Source organism: Microtus oregoni, unplaced genomic scaffold (assembly GCF_018167655.1).
Source record: "Microtus oregoni isolate MIOR12 unplaced genomic scaffold, Mior012 000033F_ref0000390, whole genome shotgun sequence".
Lineage (NCBI taxonomy): Eukaryota > Metazoa > Chordata > Mammalia > Rodentia > Cricetidae > Microtus > Microtus oregoni.
The window spans coordinates 16,748,797-16,768,118 of record NW_024543092.1 but is presented as its reverse complement, the minus strand read 5'-3'; the positions used below and the strand labels follow the sequence as shown (position 1 = coordinate 16,768,118).

Here is a 19,322-nt window from a genome sequence, read left to right as displayed (position 1 = left end):
TAATTGTGGTTAGTTTCACAGCAGCAAAGAGGTGGTGCAGAAGTTAGGAGAAGGGAAAAACAGAAAGTTCTTGATTAATGGGCTCCAGACTGGAAAACTTAGCAGTAAGTGTTTTTTTTTTAACAATGAATGTACTTAATGCCAATGAACTTTCAAAATGGCAGAAGTAGTAAAAGGTATCCCAGCTTTTATCATATACTTTACCATAGAATATTTTAATCATGTTAAAATGTAGTAACTAAATTAACATTGCCCCAGGCAAACTGAAAGATCTGACAAGGCTCTCTCAAATTCCATGCAGTGTCAACAGTCTCAGTATGAGCAAATGAGCTCTGGGAGACCAACAGACTTCAAAGGCCCCAAACAGGACGGAATGCACTAACTACATCACAGCATTTTATCCTGAGGCTTTACCCATGTTTAACTGCACTTTACCAACAAATGCACCATGGGGCCACTCCCACGGTCTTCACCTTTCCCCTCTACAGAAAACAGGAGAAAAATGGACGCTATGAATTTGTTTAACACATGAAGCCACTGATTGCCACCTACCTTATCCATACTCACAAGAGCCATCCAATACCTTTCTGAAGCCAGCCTGCAGCAAACTCAAAAAGAAAACTGTGTTCACATTTGGTTCTATAACTATCCAAAGGGCTGAACTCTGGCTCGAAAAAGGGTTGCATCTCCACCAAGCTTCATTACTTAGGATCTGAGCACCAACAGAGGATGCTTTGATTTAAACTCTCTTCATAAACAACTAATAATAATAATAATAATAATAATAATAATAATAATAATAATAAAGATGATGATAATGATAATCTCTGCTACTATTAGTAGTAGTTGTAATAATAAAAACATACTAAAGTGAACACACTAAGAGCACCTGCTGCTCTTGCAGAGGACCTGGGTTTGGTTCCCAGCATCCACATCAGATGGCTCACAACCACCTGTTTTGGCTTCAGACAGCACATACACACACTCAGGCACAAACACATAAAATAAACCTAGAAAGACAAAGAGGAGAGGTATAAAAGGGGGACAAGGAAGGAAAAACTCATTACAAAATAAAGAAAAGCTGGTTTCATGTATCATTCATCCTTTTAAAGGTTAAATTCACTGAAGTGTTAGTGGTGGAGGGAGAGTTATGGATCACTAAATGCATCTCTTATGTCTCCATATGCAAACAAGAAAGTTCAACATGATTCCCATTCATCGTTTCTAAGGTGTTTAAAATACGCTTAGTAAATATACTATCATTCCTCAGAACGTGGGTAAGAAAGGCTTTCCTCCATGCCTGGAAGTATTTTTCCCTACATGACTTCCTCCCAAGTCTGAGTCTGGAGGGCCACACCTCTCCCATCACCTGGAAATGCTGCTACTTTCACAGCCCTTATTAAAACAGACTCCCCTTGATGTTTTAAAGAAATTCTCATCTAGTCACTCTTTCACACAAACTACTCTTCTTTAATTGAGGAAGCAAACACTAGATGTGGCTATTCATAAATGCTCATACAATCATTTCTCCAACAGTACCACAGGAAAGGGCACATGTGACTTCCATTTGGAATGTAGCTCACGCTACATGACTTTCTATCAGCTCCCAGCTGCCACCCTTCTGAAAGCTACAAGTCTTCCCGTGGGTTTTCTGGATTGGAGTATGGTTATGTGCGCAGAAACGGGAACTCTCCAGGAACAAGGCACCTTGCCCCGTGGGATTCCTGCAAGAGCTAAACTCCCACCAAGGAGCGGAGACTCCAGGTACTGGAAAGCAGATTTAAAATAAAAGGGTCTCGGAATGGTTTTTACGTTCCTCTAAACCTTCGGAACAATTTCCCCCCCTAGAACCTCCTTCAAGGACTTAAAGAAATGCCCTTAAAATGCTCGACCACTGTAAAACAGAGGTGGGCCTGGTGTTGAGGCACAAACCCTTAATCTCAGCTCTGAAGGCAAAGGCAGGCAATGGTTTTGAGTATCAGGGCAGCCTGGTCTCATAGTGAGTTCCAGGCCAGCCAGGGTTAAACAGACCGTCTCAATAAGTAAATAAGTAAGAAAACAAACAAACAAGTAAATGAAAAGAGAAAATTTTAAAAGAGGAGCGTCCCCAAGTAAAGAAACCCTGAAAACAATCCCCTCCCCCAAGGGAACAGATTATCCCCAGAGGGAGAAGTCTAAACCTGACTTTCGCATTACCTGGGCAGGCAGGCAGGTGGAAAGAGGTCCCTAAGTGACATCAACCCCACTGACAACTGTCAACCCCTCCACCCAATTCAAGCCACAAAGCTCAATGGCCCTCACCTTCCCAAGCCAGCGGTGCCTCCACGGAAAGAAGTGGACACCTCCTTGCTAATTGCCCCAACACGGTGTAACTTGGCGGCAGCATCAGGAGCTGGGTTAGAGGGGCGCAGGGGCAAAGAGGAAGGCTTGGCGCTGGGAGCGGAATCTCCGTGATTTTGCCAGAGGAAACCGCACAGGCTCCAGACAGCAGAAGCGCCGGGATTGCCATGCAGCTGCCACGACAGGTGACCGGGCCGCTTTGCAGACACCCGGCTCACCCGCTGCCTGGCGGGGCTTGGCTCAAGGTGGGGAGGGCAGAAAGGGGGAAAAGGGAAGGGAGAGCCGCCCCGGGACCCCGAGGTCGGCAGAGACGAGGTACGGAGGGGAGGCCCGGCCGGCGAAGCCAGTCTCCCCGGGAAAACCGTTGGAAGGGATTTTTTTTTTTTTCTGTCTCCACAATTAAGGAGAAGAAAAAAAAAATGGCTCCAAGCCAAACGCCTTCTGATTTACACACACACGCCTGAGCTCCTCGGTCGGCCCGTCTCCTCGCACGCCGGAACAAAAGGCGAGCGAGCGAGCAAGGCGCGGGCCGCCAGAGCTGGGGGTCCGATGAGGAGCCCCGCGCCGGCCGGCCGCTCCCGCCGCGCCCACCGCCCGGCCCCCGCCGCCCGCTTCCCGCCGCCCGGGCCCTCACGGCCGGAGACCCCCGCGCAGCCTCACCTCCCGAGCGGCCGTGGCGGCGGCCCGGTGCCTCTCCGCCTCCGCCTCCGGCAGCCCCTCGGCGCCGTCGCCGCCGCCTCCCCCCCAGCGTCTCGGCCGAGACTCCGCCTCCCTCAGCCGCCGCCAGTCGGGCTGCTGGCCACGTGACGGCGCCACGTGACCGGCGCCTCCCCGAGCGGATCCGCGGCGGGTGGTGCCGCCCGTTGCGAGCGAGCGGGCGAGCCAGGGAGCGAGCGCAGGGGCGCGCGCGCGCGGGGTGCGGTCTCGAGCCTCCCACGCGCCGCTCGCTCGGCTCCCACCACGGCCACAGCGCCTGGATGCTCCCAGGTTCTCGCCGCCTCCGGAGTCTTCACACGCGATCGGGTCCGCGGCTGCCAGCGGGGGTCGGAAGTGGACGTCAGGCCGACTCCACGGCGTCGCCCACCCGGAGCCGCTCGCGAGCACACGGCGGCTTGTACTATGAGCCAGCGTGGCTCCCGTGGAAACAGTCATTCTAGTACCTCTGGCGGTGTTGCCGCTGTCACGGCAGTACTCCCTCCAGTTGCTTTCAGGGAGAAAAGAATCCGTAGCGTTATTTAAAGTCACACAAGCAACGAGGCTTCACAGCCTTTACCCCCTCTCTTCAATGGCTGTGCTAAGAACGGAAACTTCAGCCATCCCTCGGTTTTCCATCGTTACAAAGAAAGCGTCGCTGGGTGTAAGAGAATGCGTGGTTTAAAATTTAAAAATAGACGCGATCAGCATCTTTCCTTAAGGCTAAGCTAAGAACAGGAGAGTCTCTTTCAAAGTGTTAGGCACTGTTTTCTATTTCTGCGAATCTGCAAACGTTTAAAAGCATTTTACGGTTTTGTGTGTGTTCTACAGACAGGGTCTTCTTTAGCGCAGGCTAGCCTCAAATTCAATTCTCCTGCCTCAGCCTCTTGAATGCTGGGATTTAAAGCACCATGCTAGCCAATTCATAGTTTAAGTTTTTCCTTCCGCTAATTCTGTAAGAAGTTTGAGTAAGAGTCCGTCAGGTTCTAAAACTACTGGATATTTTGTAAGTGCTAACAAAGGTCTTGGTTTCTCTTTGTTTTTAAGACAGGGTATCACTATATCGCCTAGAAGTCTGTGTAGACCAGCCTGGCTTGTAATTCACCGAGGACCAACTACATGCCTGAACAACACGGGTGTACTTTCTACTGCAAACACTCTGCTAACATTGTATTTCCTTATACTTTCTGTTCTCTGCTTCGTGACTGCCTCCCCCGCCCCACCCTATTCCTCCCCAGAAGGGTCTGTTCTCTCTCGTGACTTTTCAGATGGAAGGCGGCTTGCTGAAGACCATAAGCTTGGGTCTCACCTGGGGACTCACTTATAGTAATTTGTTGAGTTGGCTGTGAATCTGCATTTTACACTTTTAAGAACCTTTCTAATTTTGGAGTGTCGAGAGTTGCCTCTTACTTAGGAATCTGGGGCACCTGGGAGCCATTAGAAGGGAGATTTGGCAGGGGGACCCCTTCTACTGGTCTCTGAAATCCCACTGGCCTAGTAGTTTCATTTCATTGTGCTTAAAATACTTTTTCAATATTAGAATTTTGGAAATTAAACCAATATACAATGACTGCTGAAGATGATCACTCCAATGAACAGCATCCCTCTCTGCTCAGTGATACTGGCTCTGTGATTAACTGGCTTTCCTTTGGCTCTAATTCACCTTTGAGAAAAACTTCCTACCACCCTGACCATCCCCTATTAAACTGTGAGGGACGCGTGACTTTATTTGGAGCATTACACTCTTCTCTACCTTGGGGTCGCACAGTGAGCTCAGAGTTGAACTGATGGTAGCCGTGCTGGTCTAATAGTATGACGACCCAGTTGTGGCATGAATGTTGTGTGCTCTCCACTGCGTGCTGAGCCTCTGTGAAGGAGGGTGAGAAGAAGGTGAGGATGGAGCACCACTACACCGCTCCACCCGAAGGCTGGTCCAGCAGGCACAAGCGCTCTGCAGTTACAGCTAGGGGACTGGTTGGTCCCTCCTTGCCTCTCCATCCTCTTGACACCCTATCACATTACTGAGATACCCAGATCCTGGAACCCCAGTATCATGAGATCTCTCTCCTTTCTCTGCTCTACCTACCAATCCCAGTGGGTATCTCTCAACCCTCCTGGCTGAAACAAAATCCAAAGAAAGCCCCGAGTATTCGCTGATTCAACACTTCAACCACCGAGATACTCGGCACAGGCACATGGAAACTGGATCCTGGACACAGGGAGATGGCAAAGGAGCCAGAACTTTTGGAGAATAGGATGCAAGCCTTTCAGTGTGTTCCTAGAGCCAAAAATGTTTGCGCCAGCTTAGGCTTCATTACTGGAAACACAGCATGCAGCACAAAGGATAAGTGCCCACATCTCCTGGACTGCTCTGAGCCAAGTCACTTCCACACTCTACCAATTCTGGGTGCTGCCAGTCATGTGTAGGGGGAATGTGCCAGCTCAGGGCAAATTGTGAGGATGAGCATGTGTATGGGCGGGGGCTGTAAGAGTCATTGTCTAGTGTCAGGCACTTTTCACAAGCAGTTTGTGAGGGCAAGACTGATTAACTCCCAGAGACTCAAGTGCAGCTTGCCATCATTCACCACGCTGTCCAGAACAAAAACTCTGTGTCCCCCAGGGATTTGGAGGGTGGGATGCTGGTTAAGATAAGGAAAGAGTCTATCAGGGTGGCCCTAGAAGAAAGCCAGCCCTGACCAGTAGCCTGGGATTTGCTGTGGCCATTTTATTTCTCCAATGAGCTGGGCTGGACACTCCGAACAACTTCAGTTCCCATCTGTGCCTCTGCCTTAGAGGCTAAAACTCCACTCAGCCCAATGTTTCCTCATCATCATCCTTCTCAATGCCTCCCAGGACAGTCACAGACAGATCCAAAGCCAGGATCAAAACTCTGCTTGGCTCACTGTGGAAGGGAGAAATGGGGAATGAGAGAAAATGGCTTTACAAAACGAGACCAGGCTTTTGTGTTTGTCTCCTTGGTGCGGCCTGGAAACAGAGAGGTGGGCAGGGTGGTGCACAAGGCCTGCAGCTGGAGCATTCTCCTTCCTCCCAGCCCATCCTTTCCCGGGTCTAAACGGCATATGCATAGCCTTGCCTACCCCAAAACACTATCTGTTTCTGGAGATAATGTTAATGGTACATCACCTCTTGCTGTTGGTTTCTGTTTGTTGTGTTGTCTTCTGACAGGGTCTCACTGTGTGTCCCAGGCTTGCTTGAAACCCATGACCTTCCAGCTGAATCTTCCAGAATGCCAGGATACCAAGTATGTGGCACTTACACCTGTCCTCGATTAGCAGAAGTCTTGAGACAGGAGAAATTATTTATAAAAGAAACTCCCATTCCTGTGGGAAAAATGAGCCCGATACCCCTAGGCCCTCTCTTGCATAAGGCTGACAAGACCAGTGGCTGAGGGGTTGTGGGCACGGGGAGCGTTGGAAGTGAAGTTGTTGAGAGACTGGGGGAGATGTGGCTCTCCTGTGTAAGACTGTGTCGAGGCTCTAAGGGTATATGCTGGAACAGTCTGACCCAAACTTCAAGATGCAGTTGCCCTCTGGAAACAGCTCCCTTAGAGCTGGCAGCTGAGGGCTAGAAAGGCTGAGGCTGAAGATATCGGAGTAAGAGCACTTATTCTTACAATGGTCCCACGTTCACTTCCCAGCTCCCACAGGGCAGCTCACAAATGTCTATAACTCGAGTTCTAGGAGACCTCCCCAGACACACATGACACACAGTGGTACCTTCAAGCAAGATACTCATAAATAAATAAAGCTTAATTTCTTTAAAAGGACAGGATCACAGATGTGGGTTGTAACTCAGAAGTGACATAGTGCCAAGGCAAGCATGGGCACATTGCTACTTTTCTCCAGCCTGCCTAAACATTTGAGTCTGCTAATGGAAAGGGGGTGCTGCCTAAACACTTTAGTCTGTTAGTGGAAAGAGGGTGTTGGTGTCTGATTCTTTGAATCAAATTTTATGCTGCATTTTTTTGGGGGAGGGGGTTGTTTTTCTCTTTTTAAGATAGGGTCTCCCTATGTAGCCCAAGCTGTTCTTGAACTTGTGACAGCCCTTCTGACTCAGCCTCTTGAGAGTTGGGAGGCTGAGATTTACACGTCTGGGTCATTACATCAGCTCTGATTTTTGTTGTCAGGGATGGTTTTAGGGTGGCCCTTTTAAAACTGAAGTCCATGAAGAAAGAGGAGTGGATTGAGTTTCCTGACACATGACCTCTCCATGGTTCGGAATATTTATAACATCCTCCCATAGGCAATTTTGTTTTATTAAGTCACGTGAAACCAAGGAACAAAGTTAATTATAAGGTAGTATAAGGAAGGCACGGCCATGCAATTTTATACCCCAGACAAATGAAACTATAAAGTCCTAAAATAAGTTTACAAGGGCCAGACCTTTCAGCTGCACCTCTCCATGTGGAGCTCCCCTCAGTTTACAGTGGCGAGGGGCACATTTTAAAGTTTAACTTCTACTTTTTCCATCCTTTCTGCTTCTGTCCCTCCCACACCACTCATTATATTCCTTTGGCTATGAGTCCAAGATCCTTTGCAGCCCATTACATAGTAGCCAGTTAGCTGGGTGCAGCGACTCTCAGGAGGCAGAGGCAGGTGGATCTTTGTGAGTCTGAGGCCAGCCCGGTCTACATAGTTCCAGGACAGCTAGAGACACACAGTGAGACCCTGCCTCAAAAAAAAAATCACTAACCGCCAATATTCAGTAATTCCTCTATTTTGGAGATACCTAACTTTCTGAGATTTGTACCAATAACCTTTTAACCCTTTAATTTTTTACAGTTATTTATTTTGTTCATACGCATGTGGGTATGGGTGTGGCCTATTGCATGAGTATAGGTTAGCAGGCAATTTTCAAGAGCTGCTTCTCTCATTTCACCATGGGTTTCCAGTACTGAACGTAGGTGGTCAGGCTTGGCTGACAACTACAGCAGCTCATGCATCATCCTCTGCTTCTTACTGAGACCTGACGTGTTAGAATATCTCCTCTATCTTGTACGGCCCTGCCGTGAACTGGGTAAACTTGATTAGAGAAGCACAATGCCACTGTGGGACCTTAATTTTTAAGTCTATAAAGGGAGAAATGTAAGTCCAACCTGAGACGGGCTAACCGCTAATGCAGAAGATGCCGTGGATGCTGCTGCCATCTTGTGACCAGGAGAGGAACCAGGCGGCACAGGCTTGGAACAGAAATGACAGTGGCTTAGGCCATTGACTCAGAAACAACCCTCCTGTGTATGTTCCACACACCTTTGCAACCTCGAGATGTCTGTATTCTAGCATGATAAAATGCTTGTGCAATTTTAGGTTTGGCTCCCTCTTAATTACAAAATCTTCCCAGCTATTTCAATACATATTTGGCTCCAAGGACCTCAGCCATCTTTACGTCCACCCTGATTGTGATTCCAGGTCTGTGGTTTAGTATCACCATTACCCTGAAATTCCACAACAAAGCTTTCGAAAGAGACATGGAATGAACTGTGATACAGGAGCTGTTCGTTTAGTTAATAGAAATAATCAAAATTCTAAAAAAGCAGACAAGCAAGGTGTGGTGGTACAAGGTACAGGCCTGTGATCCAAGCACTTGGGAGGCAGGGACGGGAACAGAAGGTGCTGAAGGTCAGCCTGTGTTACAAACCGACTTTGAGGCCAGCCTTGACTACATGAAACCCAGTCTCAAAATACAACCAAACAAACAAAAGAACAGACCACGGGCACTAAAGATGTACTGGAATCCACAAATACCGACTTTGAGGCCAGCCTTGACTACATGAAACCCAGTCTCAAAATACAACCAAACAAACAAAAGAACAGACCACGGGCACTAAAGATGTACTGGAATCCACAAATACTTAGTAAAATCATCTTACGAACTCAAACTAGACTAGATGCTAATTAAAACCTTATCTTTTTTTTTGTAAAATTCTTAGTTTTTATCTAAATGCTTTAGCCATTTTCATTTTTTTTAAAAAAAACGAAGGTTTTGTTTTGTTTTGTTTTGTTTTTTCTAACAAGCCCTAGGTGATCTGACACCCTCTGCTGGCATCCACTGGCAACTTTATGCACATGCACATGCCACACACAGACACACATGCAAGCACGTGATTAGAAAGAAATAAAAGCTTCAACAACCCATATACATCCCATGTAATCATACACACTTGCAAATCACATATGTGTGTGCAAAGAAAGAGACGGGGGATAGAGTAATACGGAAACATTGATAGGTTCCCATATGGGGCAAAGAAAGTGTCTCTATCTTATGCACAGTTGCATCAAAAGAAGGGAAAATACTTCCACAGTCTCCGGGTAAGGAAATTTATTTAGAAATTAAGAAAACATTATTTTGCCAATTTAAATGTAATCCCATTCTTTTTCTAGTGAAAATTGAGTCTGAAATCCAGCCAAATTCATTTAGTGCGATGCACCACTTCTGAGGATACACACGCTCCACACGCGGAGTAGCAGTACTTCCCCACAATGATCTGGGGAGCAAGACAAGGACAAATTCTAGCATCTGCGAGGTCTAGATCTCTCAGGCAGAAACCGTAATTTGAGTTTGTGCTTTTAAAAAAATCTTGGTCAGAGCGCCTCCTACTGGAATACCTTACTCAATGCTATAAATCAGACTCCAGATTGAGGTTCTGTTATCTACTAGATATTTATTGAGTCAGGGTCCTGTTTTGGAACTCCATGAGCTCAAACGATCTCAAGTGGTTATGAACACAGGTACAGAACCAGGCTAAGATTGTGGTGTGTGTGTGTGTGTGTGTGTGTGTGTGTGTGTTATACCTAGGGTCTAAAACATGACTAGCAATTTCTCTGCCACTGAGTAACACCTCCAGTCCAAGATTCAAATTTATTTACTAACATTTGTTCCTTTTTATATGTGTGTATGACTATTTGCCTGCATATAAGTGTACCGTGCGCATGTTTGGTGCTCACACAAGTCAGATACCCTGGAACTAGAGTTACAGATGGTTGTGAGCTGCTGTTCTGGGAACCGAACATCAGTCTTCTGAAAGTGGCAAGGGTTCTTTATTTGGGGGTAGTTTCAAAACAGGGTTTCTCTGTAGCTTTGGAGCCTGTCCTGAACTCTCTCTGTAGACCAGGCTGGCCTCGAACTCACAGAGATCCTCCTACCTTTGCCTCCCAAGTGCTGGGATTAAAGGCGAGCGCCACCATTGCCCGGTGTGGCAAGTGTTCTTAACTGCTGTGACATCTCCAGCACTCCAAGATTCAAATTTTTGATGCATTGAATAGTGTCATGCTCAATATGCCACAAATTGCTTCCTATGGCAGAGGAAAGTATTTCACATTAAGGCTGAGTTTTAGGAATTCCACTTTGCATGACAGATTAGAGCCAAGACAGTGATGGATTAATTTAGATGTTTTGAATATGCAAATATTTCAAATTTTGGATATTTGGAACAAGAATGTTCAAGCCATATTTATGTATCTACCATACTCTCTCTTTCTTGTATTATAGTCTGAGCTCTGTAAGAATTGTGTGTCCCTTTTCCTAGATACCAGTACAGGACCTGTGTACTCTCAAAGAAATGGGGCCATTTTACTCCATGCATGCTTAAGTGTTTGCCTGTGGCATTTTCAGCTGTTGCTATCATTTGGGAAAACAATTTTAGATGCATATTAAATACTATATACTAATTTATAACCTAGGGAGTATGTAACTAAGGATCTTTAGGATTTATTTTTAAATTTTTATGTGTGTGTGTGAATGTATTCCACAAGTGTGTGTCAGAGTAAGTATGTGAAGAAGCCAAAAGAGGGACCTGGATCTCATGTTGCTTGAATTAGTAGTTGTGAGCTATCTAACATAGGTGTTGGAAACTTAATTATTTAGGAGCAGCAAGTGCTCTTAATTACTGAACTATTTCTCCAGCCCATTTCTTTAAGAAACAATCAAAAAAACTTTTATATACATTATCATTATTACTCTACTTACTCAAGATACTGGAAAACACCTAAATCCTTCCTGTCTGTCTGTCTGTCTATCTATCTATCTATCTATCTATCTCCCCACATTCTGCTGGTAGCATGTGATTTATAGAGGGATGGGCATAGAATCCAGAGCTTTGCAGGTACCAGGTAAGTGTTCTACCACTGAGCTGTGCCTTCAGCCCCCAAATGTGGGATTTTTAGAAGTTGTAGTCACAGGAAAAAATGCAAAAATGCTTATTTTCTTTCTTTTTCTTATTTAAAGACAAATCTCACCATGTAGCTGTGACTGGCTTTGAATTCAGTTATCCCCCTGTCTCTGTCACCCAAGTGCTGGGCTTCAAGGCACATGCCACACACCCAGCAGAATTGCTCTTCTTTTACCTCCATAGGTCAGACATGTGCATGCCTACAATAACTGCACTGCTTCCCTTAGCAGACTAGGTCTGCTTTAGGATTGTGAGAGGCAGACAAACAGCTTAAATAACTTGATCTCTGAACAAATTCCTTCCAGAAGACCAAAAAGAAAGTCAGACAGGCCCAACTGCAAAGTTAAAAACAAACAAACAAACAAACCACGTGATCTATAAAAGCTATCAAGAGCTCAGTTGGAAAAGTTGCAACCAGGAGAGCCTGAGTATTAATCCCAGCACCCGGGAGCAGCACACTCTGTAACACCACCTGAAGAAGATCCTGTGTCAGTCTCTACATCCTCATACATGTGTGCATACATACCCACGGGCACACTTGTGGTCACACCCATATAAACACGTATACACAGTGCGCACGCACGCACGCACGCACGCTCCAAGGGTGGGATCAGTGGCTGTAGTGAAGATGTGGCGATGGAGTGAAAACAATAAGCGTGGGGATATGGTGTGTGAGCAACAGTGCTTGCCGTGCATGTATGAGTCTGCTTCCGGCACTCACATTAGCATCCAGGTGTGACGTAGTGTGTGACCCATGCGCTGTGTGGGAAGGGGAGGAAAGAAGGATTGCTGAGACTTGCTGACCAGCCAGCTTAACTGAAAGAACAGCAAGCTCTGGTTAAGGGAAAGACCTTGTCGGCCAGGCCATGCCATTTTGTAGAGCCTCTTTATTTTATTTGAACTGTATTATTTCCACAAACTACAGTAATTTGGTTTGCAGAGCCAAAGTAACTTGTTTTTCTAGATTTGTGCTTTCCCTCCCCAAGTAGCAAATTCACAGTCAGCCTGGCTGCCAACCACGTGGCACGGACCATTCCCCTTTCCCGGGAACCTGTCTGAAGGGACAGCCACACTGCATTGGGTTAAGGGAGAAGGCAAGAGGAGGCCCAGGAAGCAGGACAGGAGAAATGGAAGTGTCACAAACAGGATTAGGGGCTTAAAGTGTTGATTAGCATCAGTAAACTAGAGGGACAGGGCCAATGAGAAGGTGAGTGCCTAGAGAAGGGGACAAGGCAGGCCTGTTAGCCCAAGCCGCCTCAGGAGCCGTCCTTAGGGGCTTCCATTCAGGAAAACTGGGGCTCTTGCCATCAGAGCAGAAATAAACTTCAGGATAAGTAGAAAACAGAGTTGGAGTTTATTAAAAATAAGTTTTGACACAGATGTCAGCCTTTCTATTTACTGCAAGTCCCGCTACCTTTCTCCCAATCACACACAGATATGGTAGAGAGCGGTTGTCCCCTTCCCATCTGCAAGCGTGGAATCTGTTCTCACAAATGTAACTTTGACCCCATTCTAATTCTTTTCTGGATTTGTCTGCATGAACGTGTGTACATCATGTGTGTGTCTGATGCTGCGGAGGTCAGAGGGCAGCTTGAGCGGCCCCAGAACTGGAGCTACCAATGGTTGTGGACCTCTACCTGTGTCTGGAAACCGAACGAGAGTCCGCAAGAGCAACCAGTGCTCTTAACTGCTGAGCCATCTCTCCAGCCCTCCCCTTCACCTTCAATCTTGTGAAGTAATCCTTAGACTGTTTTGGGACTGCGTTTGCCCCCTGGGATCAGGTGACATTGTAAGGCTCACATTAACACCGTAGCTGTCACCTGTCTTCAGGCCTCAGAACCCCCCCCCAGAGTTAAGGAGGGGTCCAAAGGCGTTTAGAAGGCGGTAGACTAACAGACACAGAGCACTGACACACCTTCATCTGCTCTCTTGATGGCCCACCTTCCTCGGTGGTCAGCTGGATTAGTTTAGATGCCCCTAGCTTTGTTGGCAACGTCCACTGCCATAAGCAGGAGGGAGCGGATACATGCCTTCTTCTATCGGGACCTAGCTGGGAACATCTTGAGCCACCCCTGTTACAGAGCTGCTTCACCACCTGTCTGGTGTGGTGTCTGTTGGCCTGCATCCACAGTAAGTGGCAAACAGAGGTATGTTTTCCTTTATCTTCAAGGCAGACTTGGTGGGTACTGAGCACCTGATAATAGCAGAGTGGTCAAGCTTGCTTCTCTTGAGCAGGGGTGTCCAAGGATGTCTGTGTTCCCTCAGGAGTCCTAGGGGTCTTTGGGCCACCTGGTGGGCAGCATGACATTTTTGTTGCTGCTATGGATGTTTTTCAGCACTGCCTTTCTTTGCTTTGGTCTGGGCTTTTGGAGAGAAAAAAGCTTCCTCCTTCACCTCAGCATCGTCTTGGAAAGGGAGGCCAGCCTCCAAGCCTTTCCCATCCCACAGTGGTGGCTCCTCTCCATTAGACTGCAGGTTTAGATAAAGCTTAGAGTGGTCTGGGGCCACTCAGTCCATCAGAGCAGTAGGGTTTTCTGAGCCCTTCAGCAGTAGCACAGATGGAATTGTGAGCTCCCCAAAGTACTTGGTTACTAGAGAAAAAAGCTCCCACAAAGGCCACTCCTTCTCCCGAAGTATGAACTTGTGGGGGACATTCTACAATAGTGTATCAAGCTGCCAGTTTTTTACTTTTCAGGGAAGATGCCTCCCAAATGTGGCAGCTCAGGCTCCAGGCTTCCTGGGAAGACAAGATGCAGGAGGAAGAGGAAGAACATTTTGCTCATCAGCTTGACGTCATGGAGTTTGGAGGGCAAAGTGCCAAGAGCTCCTGGAGACTTAGGCTCCCTACCGTTAGGATGGCATTAAAGTAACCCCAGTGGTGACATCTTGTGAATTCAGAAGCTTGTTCACAAGGCCCTGACAGTGTAGGGTTCTTAAGATCGGCTATTACAACTGCTTTTCAAATCTCTAAGAGTGGTGGTGTTCTCCCAGCACCTAGAGGCAGAGGCATGAGAATCAGGACTCAAAAGCCATCCTTGGCTGAAGAAGAATTTAATTTTTCCTGTATTTTCTTTCCAAAAATGCACTGACTACAAATTATAGGTTGCAAATAAAACACGATCAGTTGTGCTCATTAAAGCTGACATGATCTGTCTTCTCCAGTCCATGTCCTCTTGATGTTCGGAACTTTATCAAGACTCTATCGGCTTTGTTGATCTCTCTGGGTCCACCTCCACTTTTTTTTAGAGTGATACTAACTTTCCTGCCTTAATTTAACAAAACATAAAATCACACATCCAAAGACCTTAATAAATGCAGACATCACTCAGAACTTGAGGAAGACAGAGGAATATGACAACCACATGAACAAGTTCATATGGCTATTAGCATACCACCTTCAGAAAGACCCTACATGGCCGCGCTCATATAATCCCAGCTTATGAGGCTTTAGTAGTTTTGAGTTTGAGGCCAGTTTGGGCTACACAGCCAGTTCCAAAATGCAGAAAGACTCCTCTTTGAGAAACTATGTGACAGACTTAGTAGTTCAATTGAAGAAATTATGCAAAGTAGGGGCTAGAGCTGGCTTAGTGGGTAAGAGAGCTTGTTGCTTTTGCAAAGGACCTACATGGTGGCTCATAGCCTTTTCAAAGGACCTACGTGGTGGCTCGCAGCCCTTTACAAAGGACCTATGTGGTGGCTCGTAGCCACCTGTTACTCCCAGGCTCTCACGTTGTGCACTTTCAGACACGTAAAATAAACCCCCCCTACAAAAAAAAAGTAAAGTAATTATTCACAGTAAACAGAAAATAAACAAATGACTAAGACTTCTTGTGATCAATATTTAAAGAAACAAATCCCTACCAATTAAGAATGCTGCAATTACTCTGTCAGTCTAGTCAAGGGATCCAGACCATGCTAATGGCTGTCAGTAAATAAGATCCTGCAACTACTTGGGGAAGCAGTTATCTAATTAGTGGATTGGATTTTAACAAAAGCTGGCTCCTTGCTGGGTAGGCCCAGCATTCCCTTGGCAGTGAAAGGGAACAGATGTGTGATAGACGAGCCTCCTGAAGAGCAACCACCCCTCAACAGAACTGTCTCCAACCCACGGCACATCCTGGGCCAGCAGAAGCAGCAGGGAAGCCCTTAGCACGATGGGTGCTCCGACTCTCAGAACAATGACATTTGGTTATGTCTGTGCTGAGGACAGGTTTCAGTATCTTTTAAAGCTCCCAATGTAGCCCTCATATAGTCAAATGGAAATCTTGCACTGTATATATTGTAAACATTTTTTGGTGGGAGGACATATGCTACAGCACATAGAGGACGGCCTCCTACGGTTAATTCTTGAGGCGTTAGGATGTCTCAGTGGCAAACGCCCTTGCTGACAACCCTGGTGACCTGAGTTTCATCCCTGAAACCAAACTTCTCCCATCTGATGGGAGACAAGTAACTGACTTCACCATGATACACATGTGCTTTCTCGTTCTCTTACACACGTGTACATACGCACACTCCTGCTCCCATGTTTTTGATAGGCAAGTTGACATGTCCAAGAGGCATGATCTCACTGGAGTGGAGAAATACTGCTTTAGTTACGAGGTTAGGAGTCACTGCAGGGATCCCATGTTCTGGGACTGTGCAGTTTTCTTCCTTGGCTTCCTTTCCTCAGTCTACGACAAGGAATGTGTACTGTGTACCACACTCTAAAAACATCTCCAAGTAGACACCGAGGAGATGCCAGCGGGCCTTGCCTTCATTAACAAGAGCCACAGCGCCGAACAGGAAGCAGCTGAAGGGAAGTGCAATGTGATACACGATGGGGAGACAAGATGCAGACAGATGGACGGACAGAAGCGGTACCGACAGCTCTGTACTAGAGCACACTCAGTGACATTGGAAAACAGATTTGTAACGGGATAAACTGAGCGGAGACACCGTGAGAGAGGACCGGTCAGGCTAGATGAGGGAAGTTCTGGTGTTCTACAGAATAGTAGAGGGACTATGGCTTAGGTCACAGATATTATTACAATGATTTGACCATCACACGTGGATACATGGGTCAAATTATCACAATGTATTCCATAAATATGTACAGTTACTATGTGTTGAGCAAAATTAAAATGTTAATATAAATGAAAGTTTTAATAAGAAAATTAAAAACATTTTTCTGAAGAAAATAGAAAGGTATTAAAGTTTTTGTTGTGGTGGCTGTTGTCTTGTTTAAAAGACAAGGTCTCACTATGTAGCCCTGGCTGGCCTGGAATTCACTATGTAGACCAGGCTGGCCTGGAATTAACTATGTAGACCAGGCTGGCCTGGAATTCACTATGTAGCCCTGGCTGGCCTGGAATTCACTATGTAGACCAGGCTGGCCTGGAATTCACTATGTAGACCAGACTGGCCTGGAATTCACTATGTAGACCAGGCTGGCCTTGACCCCACAGAGATCCCCCATATCTCTGCCTTCCAAGTGCTGGAATTAATGGTGTGAAGTTTTAACTGAAAACTTGGGGGCAGCGGGGTACAGAGGAACGGCAGAACATTTGCCTAGCACATCCAAACCCTGGCTTCAATCCTTGGCACTCCTGACTCCCACCCCCAAATAAAACTTGCCCACCAGAAAACTTAAAAGAATCCTCTGCCATTCAGAGCAAAATACCCCAAATTTTAAAAGAAGCAAGGAAGCTCAGAATGGTTTGGTGGCACACACCTGTTTTCCTAGCAGTGGGGCTATCCAGGGAGACCCTGCCTTTACAGCGGAAACAAACGAAGCCCCTCAGTTCCAGGAAAAATGACTGATACACTCTCTGGTTTAGTTGTAAAATTGCAAATAATAAACAGTACAGAGAAATAACCAAAAGAGGGACTGAGAGAGACTGAGAGTCAGCAGGGCAAGAACACAAGGTGGGCTGGAGAGATGGCTCAGAGGTTAAGAGCACTGGCTGTTCTTCCAGAGGTCCTGAGTTCAATTCCCACATGATGGCTCACAGCCATCTGTAATGAGATCTGGCACCCTCTTCTGGCCTGTAGGCATATATGTACACAGAATACATAAAAAATAAATCTTCACAAGATTAAAATCTGCAGGCTAGGAGCTGAGGGGTGGTGGTGCATGCCTTTAATTCCAGCACTGGAAGGCAGAGGTGTGTGGTGTTCGGGGCCAGCCTAGTCTACAAAAGAATTCAAGGACAGCCAGGGCTACACAGAGAAACCCTGTCTTGAAAAATCACAAAAGAAAGAATAAAGTCCAGAGTAGACCGAGTAAGTGTGTGAAGGCAATGAAAAAAAATGTCCCGATCTCGCTATAACTGGCAAAAACAGTAGCAGCCTCTGAATGTCACTCACCAGCTCCCTGATGGCAGTGGTCTCGACTCCACAGCTATCTTCTTCACCAGCTCTTCCCTCACTTGCTCTGTAATGCACACAGCAGAGAACCTGGGGATGTTTCCCTTGGTTCCTTGAGGCATAGAAAACAATAACATGCCCAAGATCTCAGCATTCCACCAGCGGTGCTGGTAACTTCCCTATCTTGTCAGCTGGGATCTTTCCCTGCAGTGGCGGAGTCGGGACCCAGAGCCTTGTTCATGCTAGACAAGTGCTCTACCCCTAAGCTGGGAACCCAGCCCCAATGAGAGTGGCTTTCTAAGAGATCAATCAGCAGCCACTTCAGATCCTTCAGTGTTACTTCTGTGTTGTTATGACCTAGTGTAGAGAGAGCAACTTAAAGGGAAGAGATCTGAGCTGCTGGTTTCGGGCTCAGCTTGCCGTCTCTCTGGCCCCCTGCACTTGAGCAGATCTTGGTAGCAGGAACACAGGGGTGAGGGTGTTCTTCACTTCACACTGGAAGGAAGCAGGGACAAAGGGAATCCAGAAGAGCCCAGGGCAGACACAAATCCAAGGACATGCTTTCAGTGACCTACTTCTCCTAATAACACCATCATCCCACTAATAATCCATATACTGCACCAGAGCCTCCTGGTCTGGTTTTCTCTGGAAATGCCATCCAACACACCAGATGTGTTTCACTAACACCGTCGGTGTTTTACACACTCAGATTAATGGTTACTTCTACAAATGAACTAAGTAGGCCCCAGTCCTTCCAGTTGAGTAGGTTTAATAACCAGCTACACAGTGAAGCACGGTCTATTTGCCACCTTCCCAGAGAAAAAGCAGAATTATATCAAAATACCTGTTACAACTAGAGTATTAATAAGAGTATTAAGTTTTGGTGGTGTTGGGGATTGAGCCCAAGACCACAGGTATACTAGACAGAGGTCCTACCATGGAAGTACATCCTCAACTCTCATGAATAATTTTGGCTATAACCTGTAGTGTTGAGAACAGAGTCCTTGTTAGCTATAATCAGTACTGCTGTTACTGTTGACGAAAACTGACTTCTCAACATATACATTTATATCAACTATAAGGACTACTCCGAGTCCCTGAATTTTAAGATAACTAACCACAGAAGAAAATCTGGGCTCAAGTGTGGTGGTACGCCTTTAACCTCAGTACTAGCAAGGCAGAGGGAGGCAGATCTCTGTGAGTTCCAGGACAATCAGGGCTACACAGTGAGACCCCATTTTGAGTAAGGATGGACAGAAGGATCCCTTCACATTACCATTGTCTCCGCATATCCGGGACTGTGGTGAAGGTAAAGCCAGCCAGTCAACTTCTCCAGTAGTTGAGTCATTGGTATTTCTAAAGTACATCAAATCAAATGTCAACCAGATTACAAGAGTCAAAGCCCAGGCAAAGGCCACCTGAGAATGGCCTCTTTGCTTGTCGTTGGCTGAGTCAACTAAGCAGCTGCACGGACTTTCAGTTATCGATCCCATCTTTCCCAAGTGTCCACACAAACAGCCTGTGCATTTTAATAACTGGTGAGATATTCTCTTTTCAATCACCTTAGCTGTCCTTGTTCACTTGTTTTCTCCACCCTCTTCCGAGTCTGAGATCCTAAGTCATCTGCTTTAAAATAAATGGCATTGGTGATAAACACTTGAGGCATATTAAAAACTGAACTGATTGAGGAATGACTGAAATACAAAATTCAGTAATGTTCCAATACAACTCAAAATTCTAGAAAAAAAAATCT

The 19,322-nt window shown here is 46.3% G+C and overlaps 1 protein-coding gene across 3 annotated transcripts in view; it reads right to left on the bottom strand.

The window, feature by feature from the left end:
* Nucleotides 1-3,122, bottom strand: part of Tulp4 (TUB like protein 4) — a 164,383-nt gene extending 161,261 nt beyond the window's left edge. For all 3 annotated transcript variants that reach the window (XM_041679985.1, XM_041679987.1, XM_041679986.1), the window contains exon 1: nt 3,001-3,122. The gene's annotated coding sequence lies outside the window, so the exon portion shown is untranslated. The remainder of the gene's footprint in view (nt 1-3,000) is intronic.
* Between the last annotated feature and the right edge of the window lie 16,200 nt (nt 3,123-19,322).